The following is a 15,183-nucleotide window of genomic DNA, read 5'->3' on the forward strand; positions in this document are numbered from 1 at the left end:
TATAAAGACGTTTTGCTCCTATTTCTTTTACGCTTCGTAATTCACATGTTGCAAAGATTCTGCTACTGAGTAGGAACAGTGATCAAGTAAGACTGACCTTGGGGTTTTACTAAAATTTGGGAATGATGAAATAATGTTTATCTTATTCGGAGAAGGATTCCAAATTTGTAACGCACAGTTTGTAATGGAACTTTTATAAGCCTGTGTCCCTATTGGTTGGAAATGACAGTTTCCTTTTCGTGGACGAAAGAGAAAATGTTCGTTTTAATAGAGCTAACGTGGGAATTTTACGCGCGCCCGTTGAGTAAACAGTGTGATTTACCAACTAGAAACATCCCTCAACTGCCGCTGGAGAGCGTTGCGATCGCGTATACCACGTTGGGGCCACGTACCTTGTGATGGGGAGCTTGTGAATGAGTCGTTCAAATGAACGCTTCACTCTAGTGAAGTGTGAACTAACCACTCAAATTCAATGAACCGGTACTTCAAACTCTTCACAGGTAGCACACACTACACTTTTTTCTAGTTCACTCACTCTCTTCCCCTCTCCCTCTCCCATTACATCGGCGCTACGTCACTCATTCTCCCTTCACTTCAGTCATTCCTCTACTACCTGTCAACGAATCGCACGGTGTTTGTGGGGAACGATAGGTTTAGGAGGGGTTGGGGTGGTGAGGGGAGAGAGGAAGGTAGCGTCAGCAGTGCTGACATCATTACCCGTGACTATTTGTGCAGTTATACTTCGCGTCTACGGGTAGCCTACCGTTGGCAGCGCTTGCAGACAAATGAATATTAAAGATACAAACGAAGAGGCTGACTGTGTGAGCACGCACAGCCAACATGAAAATAAAATGCTTACCTTGCGAGTCTGGAACTGAAGTACGCGTGGAATCCACGCTTGAAAGATAATCGTTCATGTAGAAATGTTTATCTCGTACACCTTATTGAAATAATTACACTAAATGTCAATTTGAGGATTGTCCTGATTAAATTTAAAGAAAATACATATATATTTATGAATAAACATCAACGGATTTGGCGAATGTTCTGAGATTTCCGTTTAAAAACATGATTTGTTCCACTTTTTTCCTGTCGGGTGATTTCTTCTGTCAGTTACAAGGTGTCCTGCCTTAGAGAACACTCTTTCACACGGCGTGGAGGTTGCAACAATACACAGTCGTATTTCTGCAGCGAGGGGTATACTGACAGCCGTTGAGACCACCACTGAAGTGGATTGCCTTGCCTCTGTAGCAGGGGCTCTTGTAAATATTTGTCCACTTCCACTATTGTAGCAGTTCTCGGGTGTGGATTACTCTGCAGCTTGGAAAACACTTCATCAAATTCGAGCCAGAGACTAGAAGTAGATTCGGTGGTTGGAACTGAGATTATTGCAGTAGCAGTGGATGTGTTCGTCACAAATTTCTCACAGTGCCTGATCAGGTTTAATTTCACCTTCTCAGCAGAATTTTTATCAGAAAAACCATGTAATTTGAACCGGGGATCCAATGAAGCTGCTTCTGTGAAAATGGAATTTTCCTCTGTAATTCGAAATCGTCGTTTTAGGTCTTCAGCCAACTTTTCGGCCATCTGTTGCAAGTCTACATGGATTTCAGTGTTATTAAAAAACCTGCAACACCATTTTTTCAACGAGCGACTAAGGAGTATAACTTAAGAAGCAGTGACAACATTTTCACTTGACATTTCCTCAGTGCAGTCTTTGAAAACTTTCAACAGGTCACAGGGTTGTGTTACACTTGCAATGTCCTCTGCACTGAGATTTGGACGATCCGGATAATTAAGAGTGATAACTTTCATTAGGGAATTCTTAACCTCGATTATTCTTCACAGCATATCATAGGTTGAATTCCATCTTGTAACAGTGTCCTGTTTTAGTGTCAGAACTGGCTCTTTTAACTGTTCCTGCGTCTTTTTCCGTTTCGTGCAGGTCTGCGAACTTCTTTTAAAAAAATCAACATTTTTTTTTTTACTTTATTCAGAATGGGTTGAATGTGCGGAAGCCCATTCTGAACAATTAAATTGAGTGTGTGTGCAAATCAGGGGATGTGTGTCCAGGCTGTGAGTCTTATAGCTGCCACAATATTAGCAGCATTGTCGCTAACAACACACATGACTTTTTCTTGAAAGTCCCATTCCCCTGTGACACGTCGCAGTTCTTCGGAGAGTTTTTCTGACGCGTGCCTTTCGTCGTATTTAAAGCACTCTAGGAGGGAAGACGCCAGCTCCAGGTCTTTAACGTAGTGTGCTGTCACCAAGAAATAGCTCTCATTTGTGGTTGAGGTCCACCCATCCATTGTCAGCACAACCGCTTCCGCAGAATTAAGTTTGACTCTCACAATTTCTTTCATCATGGCGTGCTGTTGATGTAATAGTGTATTGGAAATGGTCTTCCGAGCTCGAATTCTGTAAGCACCATTCAGTTTGCCTACAAAACTTTGGAAATATTTGCTTTCCACTATGTTGAAGGGCAAATAATCCTTTACAACAGTCTCCAGAAGTGCGAAATCTATCTCCTGATTTCTTTTGTTCGAAAGAGGTTTCGGAAAATACATAGGTAATGTTCCGTGATATTGATGTCTGCTGTCTGATAATGAAGTGATACTGTTATTTTCTGGCACCGACTGCTATTCGCTTCTGGCAACTGCTGATGTTGGTTCTGGATTGTCCGGGTTATTTGTCCAAGAAATATCGGAAGATGCAAGAGCAGGGGGCGCTAAGCGCCTGACTGTCAATGACACTGTTGGATGCAGCACTCGAACATGACGCATTAGATTAAATGTATTTCCTCCTTTATATGAAATACACTTGAACTTTGCTTTCCCATCACCTAAATCGGCGAAGAAACCGCAAATTTCACAACTTTTACGCGATCGCGAGTTGCCAGTCATTGTATAAGAGTGAACAGACACAAAAACTGCTTTCCGGATAAAATAAAGAGGAATTTTACCTGAAATCGTGCCAATGAGTACAGGTGACAGTTTACGTTTTGAATTTGGAGGGTTATTATTCTCAACAAAAATAAAATCTACAGGAAAACTTCTGAATAATTACGTAACGTAGATATATAGACTTCGTGACAGTGGTAAACATACTCTATTTTGGATTAAATTTTAAAAGGAACATAAAATTTGACTGCATTTGGTTGGTAGCCCTAGTTTTCAGTCCATGAATACAACAAATAAGGTTTCACTTGGCAGATAAAGACTTTTTTGGGCGCTTCATGAGGAAATGTTGAGCAAGATTAAATGTAGTACCTTCTTTATATGTGACAGGCTTCTCTGTTTATCTTTCCTTTGTCCCCTTCGACCATGCTCTATTTAACTCAGACACTGTAAGAGCATAAAACGTTGTGTGCACATTACTACATAGTTTGGCCATCTACTGCCAAAATTACGAAGTATTACGAAGCTTTATTGTAAGAGCGAGGCGAAGAGAGCGTAGCCGCGGCTGAGCAGCGAACTGGGCAACTTCGCCTGGCTTCCGTACTTCATGAATGGAGCAAAGAGTGAAATGAATGAAGTAGTTCACGGGAATGAACGAGTTCGACCCATCTCTACACGTACCGTAAGCACACACCTTGCACGCTACACACGAAGTACTCTGGGGATAGGGCCTCACTGTACGTGTCAACTAACAACGAATATAAAGATCTCCTTATCTTCCTCAAAGAAAAGGGGATCGAACATTGTACATACAGGACTGCTGCAGAACGAACACAGCAGTACGTGGTGAAGGGACTGGACCCCAATACCCCAAACACTACAGTACAAGCGGCGCTCAACTTCCTAGGATTCGACTGTAAAAGTGCTTCCAGGATGAAGGGCTTCCGCTCCCACCATCGTCTACCACACTACCTGGTCGAGATGGCCGACACGGCCGCCTCCCGCGGCCTTCTGCAGATAAAAAGCCTTCTTCGGATGGATGTAAGGGTAGAGATATACGAACCACCACAAGTCCCCCAACAATGTAACAGCTGCCAGCGGTTCGGTCAATCGGCCCTTCGCTGCGGCCTGGCACCCCGTTGCCGCGGATGCGCTGGCAAACACGCATCCAACGCCAGCACACTAATCCACGAAAACATACGCCGTTGCGCCAACTGTGGCCAAGGCCATGTGGCCAACTACAGCGGTTGTGACGAGTACAAAGAGGCGCGGAGGCGCAAAAATCAAAAGTCGAAGCCACCCAACGCCATAACACGTCCAAGGCCAGCACCAAACCCTGTTAAGAACGGAGTATCGTTCGCCATGTCTACACGCCCTGGAGGAGCGGAGCAGGCCGCGGAACCTCTGCGCCCAGCACACGCACCTAACACAACCGGTGCGACAACACAACCATCTCAGCCAACATGCAACACTACAACCACACCGGTACCAACACCAGTCCCCAAAAAGAACACAACCCCTGAAGCCACTGCCTGCGAACCCACACACGACACACAGGAAGACACACCTACACAAGGACCCCCAGAACCAAAAACCAAGAGAAGGCGTAGGCGACCACGAGGTAACAGGAGTGGGAACGCACGTGAGCCACAACAAAGTACCCAACAACAACAAAACACTGACACACAGACACACAGTCAGCAAGCCAGTGATACCAGCACACACACTACTCCACCCCTCACCGCAACTGAAACACAGGCACCGCACAATGCTCCACACAACAACACAAGCGCCAGCCCACACATAACGCCAACACCCGCACCAGCGGCCGCCAACACGACAACCGAGCCACAGGCCGACACACACAACACCAACACAACACTTGAGAGTTTATTGGCAGCAATATTCCCCCATCACACGACCGCTCAGATCCTTAACAAGTTCGCGGCGGCCATCACCACACTCGTCACACGGCTCATGACTGCTCAACCTGGGCAGTACTGAGCCGCCATACAAACAGCGCTCACCACACTGTTTACACCCATACATGGATAACACGCCACACCCGGCCCCCATCGCAAACAACCAGATACTGACACAGATCCTGTTCTGGAATGCAGACGGGATCAACAACAAAAGGGTGGTATTTGCCGCGCTCATGGAGCGTAAGGGTATCCTTATCGCACTACTGAGCGAAACTAAGCTCAAACCACGCAACCAACTAAACTTCACTAGCTACTGCGTCTATCGTACCGACCGACCGGACGGCTCCGGTCATGGCGGAACAGCCATCATCATACACAAAGGCATAGAACACACAAACATAGTGCTCCCTGAACTTGAAAAACTAGAGGCAACTGCCGTCAGAGTCATGTTCAACGGAGCCGACACTACACTGGTGTCAGTATACACCAGCCCTAAAAACATCAAAACACGCGACATCAGCACAATACTCAACATATCACCGAGCGTAATCGCCGCTGGAAATCTTAACGCAAAACACCTGGACTGGAACTCACGAATACGAAACTTCAACGGCAAGAAACTGTACAAACACGCACTAGGACGAAACTACACCACAATAACGCCGACCGAATCGACGCACATTCCCTACCGGAGGGGACACAGGCCAGACGTGTTAGACATGACCCTCATCGAGGGCATAACAACGACACTCAACGTTGCCGTTGAAAACGATCTGCCCTCAAATCACCAACCCGTTATACTGTACATTGAAGAAACACTGCAGCACATGGAACAACGCAGGATGTTAGGCTACAGGCGCGCGAATTGGACCAAGTTCAAGGAAACGCTTGACAGTCGCATCCCACCCACCCACGCGATTAACGAGACATCCCAAATTGATGAGGCAGTTGAAACCCTCACCAGCGCCGTCCAAGACGCAATAGCCGACATCATACCGATCCGCACGCCACAACAACACAGTGCTGCCCTGCCCCAGGAGATCCTGGGCCTAATCTCAATGAGGAACCGCCTCAGGAGACATTGGCAGCGTACCAGGCGCCAGCACTTCAAACAGCACATGAACAGGCTCCAGGGTATAATCCGGGAAAAAATACAAACATTTAAGACACAACAGTGGGACCAGAAAGTCGAAGGGCTGGACACCATGCGACCTGGCGTGTGGCAGCTGGCCCGACACTTCACCAGGGAGAAACTGTACACCCCAACGTTACAAGGGCCCGACATACCAGCATATTCTGCGGAAGAAAAAGCGGAACTGATGGCCCTCACACTCGCAGCGTCATTCACACCGAACCTGGATCCCTCAGACACAGTGTTCACACTTGCTACGGACCAGGAGGTCACACGCATCTTGGCGCAACTAGCGCGCAACATCATCCGACAAGCCAGCACAGCTGAAGTCAAATGGACCATCATCATGCATACCACCGCTAGGAAGGCCCCTGGTCACGATGGCATTCAAAACCATGTCCTCCAGGAGTACACGGACAAAGTTGTAGACTACCTAACACACATCACGAATGCCATAATCAAGCACCAACACTTCCCCGCCTTTTGGAAGACGGCCAAGGTCCTGATGTTCAGGACGCCGGGGAAAGACCACTCCCTCCCACAAAATTACCAACCCATCAGTCTGCTGAGCGCGCTCAGCAAGATCGTTGAGAAGGTAATATTAAAACGACTCACCAGGCACTGTATCACAAACGACACCCTGAAAGCGGAGCAATTCGGTTTCAGGAATCACCACTCAACAACACAACAACTCCTCCGCGTCGTTGAATACATAACACACGGATACAACACAAACAAAGCGACTCGGGTGGTGTTCCTGGACATCGAAAAGGCCTTCGATTGTCTATGGCACAACGGCCTAATACGCAAACTTAGCGACGCAGGGTTCCCTGACGGGCTCGTACGTCTGATACACTCATATCTCACGGACAGGAGTTTCAACACCGACGTGCAGGGCAAACAATCGACACGACATGGTATCCGGGTAGGAGAACCCCAAGGAAGCATCCTAGGGCCCTTACTGTTTAACCTCTACATTAATGACCTCCCAGCTACACGCAACACGACGGTGGCAATCTACGCAGATGACACCACCATCCTTGCGCAAGATTGGAAGCCGTCTAACATTAATTCACGACTACAGACTGCACTCAGAACGGCGGAGCCTTGGCTGGTGAAATGGCGTGTTAGAGTAAACGTCGACAAGTGCGAGGCCGTTCTGTTCACTAGGAGACCGAAGCAACTCCGCAAACATCAGCACTGCAACCACATAACACTACACACACGCCCAATACGTTTCCGCGAGAAGGTCAAATACCTCGGTGTCTGGGTGGACTGGAAACTACTCTGGGGGGACCACATTCAACACGTGACCAACAAAGCAAACGCGAGGCTCAAACAACTCTACCCTATGCTTGACAGGCGTAGCACACTGAATAGGATGGTGTCTAGGTACATGTACATGACACTTATTCAACCCCTGATCACGTACGCAGCCACTGTCTGGGGATACGCTGCGCCAACTCGCCTGCACCGTCTGCAGCTCATACAGAACAAAGTACTCAAAATCATAAGCAACGCTCCGCGCTACACACGCATCGCGGACCTTCACCGGGAATAGCAGCTAGATACTATCTTGCAGGTATTCCAAAAACTCTCCACACGATTGTACAATAACACAAGATACTCGCGTAACCCGTTTATCCTTTCTCTGGGTAACTACGACCACAACCATAGACGGAAGCATAACAGACCAAAGACACTACTGGCTAGGAACTAAACATCTATGGTCCATAGCACGCTAACACGACAGTACTGGCGAGCCCCTGCAACACAGCTACTACTGGTAACCCCAGATGTTCGACCAGCCGAAAAACGGGCAACCGCAGGGAAACCGAACTGCACACAGCACGCAAGCCACCCACACACACCCCCTACACTGTGAGCCGATCTATGATCGATCGCCCACTAATGTATAACGACCTTGAACTGTTGCAGGGACGGAGCAACTGCAGCAAGCGAGCTCCAACAACGACAAAGGTAACGATACTCGATACCTCGCACTAACATAACTACACCTTGCATGCACTGTCGCAGATGGCAAGCCGCTACTGCCCTTACTACCCGTCCTACTGTCGCAGAGGTTTTTTTCCCCTTGGAGCTTGCCTTGGCACTTTTTTTCCTCTGCCCTTACAACCGCTGCCCTTCGATCGCTTTCGTTCACTTTCTATCTCCTGATGGACCATGTTAATGAGTAATCTTACCCAGAAGCATGGATAACATCACAGCCCGCATCCTGTGACTCCTGACTCAAAAACTAACATGTTATACGGAGGTGACAGTAGAACTTTTGGTTTGGTCACCACGTTGGTGTGGGCGTGGAGGGGCCCCATCCTGCACCAAAAGAACTCGGCTCCAGTTCACCACCGGCAATGGAGGGTGAGGCTTTGAAAATGCCAGCCACTCGTGCTGGCGAAACGTCAGTAGAATATTCAGACGAACGTCGGCCAAAGAACCCGAGATAGAAGCAAATAGACAGTTTGTCAACAACTGGCCACGAAAACCTTAACAATTTTGTAAATACAATACACCAAATAGCCAGAGAGAATGTGTACAACACACAAATGATAAGCAAACTGAACAACAAAATTAAAAAACATATTAAAAGAGAACAAGCCATCAACAAATTACCAGCCATAACAGAGTACCAAGAACACAAGTACCAGGCAAACACAGAATACCAGGAGCACTCTACAAAGAGTACAGCATGGCACACACTAACACAAAAACGTACACAGGATGGGAAACATACTGAAGAAACAAGGGCTACAAATATCATTCTGCACAAATAACACAGTAGAGAAGAATCTAAGATCCAAGGACACCTCTGCAGACAACTTCTCCAGAGCTGGAATATATCAGTTAACCTGCAATTCAAGCTAGTCGGTCTACATAGGCCGTTTCAAAACGAGGTACTCCGAACTCCTCAGAGCCCTAAGAAGTGACAGTACACACTCCACTTTTCCAGACCATCTGATACAAGGAAACCACCACCCAAAAAACATGGAGACCGTCCTTAAGATCCTCAGAGAAAGCAACAGACTCCATCAAAAGTTCACAATAAATGGAGAACTTCCACATACGAAAAGCAATAATACAGGGAAAGAGAGTCCTGAATGAAAATACAACACTGTGCATCAAAACACAGTTTGGAACACTCAATGGACTATACAATGGTGACTCCCGACAAAAAAGGTAAGAAAAGAAAAAAAATCTGTTTTCATGGTTCTCTCCCCACCCCTCTTTCCATCTCTCTCTCTCTCTCTCTCCCTCTCTCTACCTCACACACACACACACACACACACACACACACACATTCAAAATCAGCGCCATAACAAACACAAGACCAACGATGAACAAGTGAACAACGACAATAAAATGGCACCTCTCACTGAGTGTGTTTTCAGAAGTGCCTGCGCAGATCACATTTCGCCACATTTTGTGTAAGTGCATGTGAGGTGGAGTAGTGAGCAGGAATTTGTGAAAAACTGAGTGAATGCAATGTATTAAATAGCAGCTGATTGAGACACCAACCAGGGACACGAAACAGAACGGAAAATGTGAGTATAGAATCGTACATAACCTCTACCCTCGAAATAGTTCTCCACAAATACACAATAATGTTCTTCATGGCTAGTTTGCAGATGACATGCTGTCGAAAAAGAAAAAACGTCGAAAACTTCCACTTAAATGGATGTATAATAATACAGTACAGTTAGCGATGCAATTTTAACGTGAGTATCCAAACAAAACGAAGCAAATTGCAAATATTGTGTTTCTTAGGCCTACAGCAGTTAAATTATTACAAATGTGATATTGTACTTTACAGAAATAAAAATTTGGCCCACATAAGATAACATATTGGTGTCGAAATATGTCTGGGTAAATATAAAATTAAACTAATCGTGTTTGCATAAGGATAATTTCCAAAACAACCCAATTATTTTCATCGTAGTTTCTTTTTGGCCTGTGACGAGACTAACTGCAGCTTAAAAGAACGTCACCTCATAAATAGCAACTTCTTTCTGTGGTGAGGCGTTCGCTTACTGCCGCCTTTATGTTGATGCAGATCTTAATTCTGGAGTACAACATAAATTAGAAAATTGAATCAAGGAGAATGGACACCATAAGTTGGTGATAAAGATTCGGAAACCATGAGTTGGTAATGAGGATTTACAAGTAATGAAACGTTGCCACTACAACATAAATTGGCGATAAAAGCGAAAGACAACATACTAGCAAGTACTAGTGAAAGTTTTTGTGGCAAACTAAACTGTATGATCAAAAGTATTCGAGCACCTACTTCCAGAAACTGATTTGAGGTATGTCCACGTTCCTCCTTTATAATGGCTTAAACTCTGCTGGGACGCTTTCAATCAGGTGTGTTAGAGTATGGAGGAGTATGTCCATTCTTCTTCAAGAGGAGAAGGCAGAGAAGATACTGATGTGAGATGCTGGGGTGACTCGAGCTTTCTAACTCGTTCCAAAGGAGTTTCTTCGCAATCAAGTCGAGCATCTGGGCAGGCCTGTCCATTTCAGAAATGTTATTGTTAACAAATCATTCCCTCACATATACTGCATTATGATACAGTGCTGTGTCATGTTGATATAGTCGTCATCTCCGATCTGTTCCTCTGCTCAATACAGTACACAGTGGTTTAAACTGTGTTCATATCCTTCAGTATTTTCTTCAGCTCAATAAAGAGACCACACCCTATCCTCGAAAAGCAGCGGTATACTATAACACTATCTTCTCCATACCTCACATTTGGCACTATGTATGATAGGACGTAATTTTCTCCTGACATATGATAAACGCAAACCCTTCCGTCAGACTGCCCCAAGGTATAGTGTGATTCATCTCTAAAAACTACTTGTTGCCAGTCATCCACTGCTAAGTGACGTTGGCCCTTATACTAACTTAAGTGACGCATAGCACTGGGTACAGAAATGTGTGGATTATGAAGAGCTGCTACACCATTGTACCCCTATCATTTTAACTCCCTATGCATAGTCATTGTGATAGCTGGATTGCTGGTAGAACTTCGGAACTAATGAGTGATTCCTTTTCCTGATTTCATGAGTTCTACAGCCACATGCTCCAATGATCGATTGTCCCTGTCCCTAAGTACATGAAGTCTACTCGGTCTTGTTTTATCGGTGGATTTTTCTTCTCAGTTCCATTTCACAGTCACTTCACCCGTAGTCGACTTGCGCAGCCTTGGAGAGGTTTGAACTCTCCCTCATTGATTTCTTATTGAGATGACATCTAGTGACCAGTCCACGTCCACAGTCACTCAGTTCTCCTGACTGGCAAATTCTGCTGTCACTGCATTTTAACTGACAACGCAGCAGTCACTACATCCTTTTATCTATGTGAGCTCACCTCTCGTGATATCTAGTGTTCTCTTGTGCATTTCATAGGGATGCCCAAGCGGTGAATCCATTTAGAGCTTGAGGTGACAAAAGTCGAAGGTACCTCCTAATATCATTTCGGATCTCCTATTTGCAGGCGTAGTGCAGCAACTCGCGTGGCATGGACTCAACGAGAGGCTGGAAGCCCCTTCAGAAATACTGAGCCATGTTGTCTCTGTAGCTGTCCATAACTGCGAAAGTGTTGCTGGTGCAGGAATTTGTGCACGAATGCTCTCTCGATTATGTCCCATAAATGTTCGATGGGTTCATGCCGGGCTATCAGGGTGGCCAAATAATTCGCTCGAATTGTCCAGAATGTTCTTCAAACCAACAGCGAACAGTTGTGGCCCGGTGAAACGGCACATCGTCATCCACAGTAATTACATCGTTGTTTAGAAGCATGAAGTCCCTGAATAGCTGCAGGTGGTCTCCATGAAACTGAACATAACCGTTTTCAGTCAGTGGTCGGTTCAGTTGGGCCAGAGGACCCAGTCCATTCCACGTAAACACAGCCTACACCATTATGGAGCTACCACCAGCTTGCACAGTGCCTTGTTGACGACTTGGCCTCATGGCTTCGTGAGGTATGCACCACACTCGAACCTACCGTCAGCTGTTACCAACTGAAATCGGGACTCATCTGACCTGGTCAGGGTTTTCCAATCGTCTGGGGTCCAACCGATATAGTCACGACGCCAGGATAGGCGCTGCAGGCGATGCCGTGCTGTTAGCAAAGATACTCGCGTCATTCGTCTGCTGCCATAGACCATTAACGTCAAATTTCACCGCACTGTCCTAACGGATACGTTCATCGTGCGTCCCACACTGATTTTTGCGGTTATTTTACGCAGTGTTGGTAGTCTGTTATCACTGACAACTCTACGCAAACTCCACTGCTCTCGGTTGTCTGAAATTTGCTATTCTCGGCACACTCTTGACGCTCTGGATCTCGGAATACTGAATTCACTAATAATTTCCGAAAGGAATATCCCATGGGTCCAGCTCCAACAACTTTTCCGTGTAAAAAGTCTGTTAATTCTGTCGTGCCGGTGTAATCACGTCGGAAACCTTTTCATAAGAATCACCTGGTTATCAATGACAGCCACATCAATGTACTGATATTTTATACCTCGAGTATGTGACACTAATGCCATCTGTTTATGTGCATATCGCTATCCTATGACTTACGTGACCTCAGTATATATGTACGAGGGCCATTCAATAATTAACGACCCAAATTGGTCTAGGGAAAAGCTGTTAGTAGGGAAAGTTTGGTACTTTTATGACTGTAAGATGGCAACACTGGAATGAGCCCTGATCAGCTGATGTATCAACACTGTTTTGTTTATAACCTCAAAATACAATTCAAGATGGCGAGTCCACTTGCAACGTCCACGTTAGTTGAACAACGTTTTGTTATTCGTTTTTAATTTGCTGAAGTCGAGAAACCAGTGAATATATACTGTTGAATATCTAATGTTTATGGTGTAGGCTGTATGATTCGTGCAAATTTTTACAAGTAGGTAGAGCAGTTCAAAAATGGTCGAGGCTCAATGACTGGCCGACCAGTTGCAGTTTCAACTCCCCCACTTGAAAGTCGAATTGATGATATTATTCGTGCTGACCGTAGTGTGACTGTGGAAATGATAGCTGATAAAATATTATCTGTAACAAGTTGAAGTACCGCAAAATATGTGCCAGATGGGTCCCAAAGGAGACGATGCGGCTACATAAGGAAACAAGGTTGAGAGTGTGCACAGAGCTAGAGGAACGTTATGAAAGAGAAGGTGAGCACACTTCCTCAACAAAATTTTAACTTGTGATGAAACACTGGTTCACTATTACGAGCCAGAATAAAAAAATAAAAAATAAAACAAGGCATGGAGTGGAAGCACAGCAACTCACCTGTCAAAAAAATTCAAAACCCAAGCACTGGCAAAAAAAAAGGTCATCTTGACAGTGTTTTGAGATGCTGAATGTCAAGTTTTTTGTGATTATCTCCCAGAACAGCGTAAAATCAACAGCCAATACTACCCGGATTTATTTTTAAACAAGTTGAAGCCAGCTATGAGAGAGAGACGTCGTGGATCTCAGAGGAGAGATGTGATGCTCCAGCAAAACAACGAACGTCCTCATATTGCTCAACCAACCTGTGAAACCATCGACAGAATGGGTTGGGAAGTACTGCCTCATCCCCCTTAAAGTCCTAATTTAACACCTAGTGATTCCCATTTGTTTGGTGCACTGAAGGAGGCATTACGTGGGAAGAGGTTCCAGGACAACGAGAATGTGAAAAAGTTTGTGGGAAATTGGTTCAAACATCAAGTTAAATAGTTATTTGCAACCGGAATAAAGAAAGCTTGTAGCCAGTTGGAACAAGTGCATATATGTTCAAGGGGATTATGTTGAGAAGTAAAAAAAAGTATTGTTTTGCAAAAATAAACGCGTTTTTCTCCAGACCAATTTGCATCTTGTATTACACTAGTCAACAGGCATTTTGCATCTGTGATGTGATACATCAACTAGTATGTATTTTGGTGTGTAGAACCCGAATATACCTTTCAAAATGTTCTAGCACGTACGATTTTTGGGTTTTTAAAGGTTTTTTTATTTTTCGTATTAATTATTTCGGTTTTTGCTGTTCTTCGGTTTTGACGTTTAATTGTTTGTTTCTGATTTGTAGAGGAGAGCTAGAAGATCTACAAAACGTCGGTAAATGGTTGTTGTGGTAATATATTGTTGTAAAACAGATCCTCAGTGCAAACATTTTGTGTTTAAAATTTACACTAAGAAAAATGGGAACTGGTAAAACTCGTTGCTGTCTGAACCAACCAGACAACTGATTTCTTCGTACATCCATAGTTGAAATGGTGGACAGTGGGACGTCAGCTGGTATAAATTTATATTAAAAATGAAGAAATTCCTCCAGCTGTATTTAAGCTGTCGATTTTATTTTAGCAACTAGTTTCAACGTTGTAACAACGTCATCTTCAGGCACATACACTTGTTGACATCAACTGCGCGCGGCTGATACTAGAAGCCAGTGGTGAGATGCGGACGGGCTTCGTGTGGAAGGTGATAGTAACTCAAACCACCTTCCACACGGAGTCCGTCCGTATCTCACCACTGACTTCTAGTATCAGCCGCACGCAGTTGACGTCAACAGGTGTCTGTGCCTGAAGATGACGTTGTTACAACGTTCAAACTAGTTGCCAATATAAAATCGACACCTTAAATACAGCCGGAGGAATTTCTTTATTTTTAATATAAATCACTGATTTGGTTAAGAAGGCATATAAATTGTATTTTGATTGTCCTGATGCTGATCAAGATAAAAATTTTGCACCTCATATTGCCTGCATGACCTGCACTACAACCTTAACTGAGGGGTTGAAAGCAGAACGCCGCGCCATCCCATTCGCTATTCCGATGGTGTGGCGTGAGCCTAATGACCATTATTCCGACTGTTACTTCTGTCTTACAAGTATTTCGGGACAGTCAAGCAAAACTAGACATAAAATAAAGTATCCAAATATATCTTCAGTGCATTTGCCTGTGCCCCATGATGAGGGATTGCCTGTTCCTGTCTGTTAGTTGAAAGCTACGGAACCAGACACGAGGTCAAGTGAATCAGAAAGTATTGAACAAATAGAAGAGTACTGCCCTCAGTATCGTGACACTTCGCTCAACTCTTTAATCAAAAGGAATTGAACGATTGTGTTCGCGATTTAAAACTATCGGAACAGCAAGCAGAACTCTTGGGGTCGAGCCTGCAACAACGGAACATTCTAGTTCCAGGGACAAAAATTTC

Source organism: Schistocerca piceifrons, chromosome X (genome assembly GCF_021461385.2).
Source record: "Schistocerca piceifrons isolate TAMUIC-IGC-003096 chromosome X, iqSchPice1.1, whole genome shotgun sequence".
Classification (NCBI taxonomy): domain Eukaryota; kingdom Metazoa; phylum Arthropoda; class Insecta; order Orthoptera; family Acrididae; genus Schistocerca; species Schistocerca piceifrons.